Here is a 2,133-nt window from a genome sequence, read left to right as displayed (position 1 = left end):
ACACACACACACACACACACACACACACACACACACACACACACACAAGAGAGACAGAGGAGTTAACAGTTTCCAGTTATACATACTCGTTTGCCACCACCGATCTAAAACAATTTTTTAGGGTTTTACTGTTTTAAATGATGACGACGATACATTAAAATACATACTGGCTGTGAAGAGATCTCGTCGTAGCACGATACCGATGTTAGAGATAGTGCACAACATCATAGTCCTCTTTCTATGCAAAAATGCATTTAATAGTTAGGCAGAAGCTAATATGAGGCTTCAGGAGTCTGACTTACAAATCAAATGTCTATCTTCCAAAGTTACAGTCTTTGTAACTTGTATAATCCTCTTTACATTACCATCTCTAACTGCATCTCAATAATGAAACACAGACTGTAACTTTGACAGTTACCCACTTGATTTGTCTAAATGAGACTACCGAAGCCTCATATTGACTTACTGAATTTAAAATGCATTTTGGCAGAAAACAAGTACGTTTGATTTTGTCCCACATCTCTTACATTGAAATTGTGACATAACTTCAGGGCCAGTATAGACAGAATAATAATAATAATAATAATAATAATAATAACTCTTTCAATGTAGGCATGTAAGCATTATTTTATCCTAAACAAAAAAAACTGTTTTTTCTCCACATGTTTACCATATTCATATTTTGTTTTTAATTATTTTTTGGTGGAGAAACATGATCACAGCGTCACATCACTCTTACAATAATGATTTTGCTTATTTTTACAGTGGAAAAGATCATTTTAGAACAGAAACAAACATCACTGAAGAAGTGCTGGGTACATTTTCCTCTATTATTATATTAGATAATATTAAGTATATTTATTTTCACCTTCTAGAATCTTATATTCTTAGACTATTTTACTTGGTGCTTACTCACACACACACACACACACACACACACACACACACACACACACACACACACACACACACACACAGTCCTACTTGTTATGCCTCCAGGCCGCTGGTGTGTGTTGGTGTTGGAGAAGATGGTGGTGGATGAGAAGCCCTTGTTGAAGTCCGGGATGATCTGAGTGGGGTCGGGACAGTAACGGCCCTGAGTCAAGGCGGCAGACATCCCTCCATCTGCGTTGCTTGGACACAGATCTGTAACGTCTATTGCTGCTGCTGCTGCTTCTTTGGCGGACTTCTTATGCTTGCAACAGGCACACCCCATAATAACCAGCACGGAGACGACGTCTGTGAAAGCAAGCAGAGTTAAAGAAACATGCCACAACTTTTTCAATATGTAAATGTCAATTTGCTTGATGCTTTAAAGATTAGATAACAACAAAAGGTTTGTTTAGAATAAAATATAAGAAACATAAATTAAATATTAACCTGTTTAAAGGGATACTCAAGAGATTTAGTATTTCACTTCCATAAAAAAACATTGTCAAAATTGAAGCAGTAGAGGCCCAGATATCCTGTCTTTTAGTGCCTCGTATGAGTAATGCCTCAGAAACACCAGATACTACATTTCCCATAATGCAACTTGATTTTTCCTGCGAGAACACCCCTTTCAAACTCCACACCTCCAGTTTGTCGCAGTGGCGTTTTGTTAGTAATTTTACTTCTGAAGTCCGATAACCCTGATGACATCACTATGACATCATCGGGGTTATTTTTTTTTTTTACTTTTGAATTACACAAGTGTCTTCACAGGCTGAGCTGTACTGGACTTCATGTGTACATCTGGTGGAGTGTCCCTTCAATGAAATCATTTCTCACCTATTTAATTAAATACATTATCACTGCTCACAAAATAAAAGAATCTTGTGGATTATCACAAGATTCAACATAATCAACACAATAAGTACGTTTCAGCGTTTAGACTTCAAACACAAGGGTGTAGAAAGTGAAAGCAGCCGACATCAACAGTATGCAGAGGGTCACTAAACCAAAGAGAACTGTTCAGAGAGAAGTTGCAAAGTTTTAAATATAAACTTTACTTCCCCCAAGCAGGAGGAGGAAGGGCGGAAATGGGGTTGGAGATACAGTAAGGCGGGAAAGAGAAGTGAACTTTTTCTCACCTGATGTCTTCCTCTGTCAGATCATCTGTCAATCACCATCGCCACTGAAAAAAAAAAAAAA

This window comes from Anarrhichthys ocellatus, unplaced genomic scaffold (assembly GCF_004355925.1).
Source record: "Anarrhichthys ocellatus isolate YVR2014 unplaced genomic scaffold, GSC_Weel_1.0 scaffold14, whole genome shotgun sequence".
NCBI lineage: Eukaryota > Metazoa > Chordata > Actinopteri > Perciformes > Anarhichadidae > Anarrhichthys > Anarrhichthys ocellatus.
Note: the sequence above shows the minus strand (reverse complement) of the source record.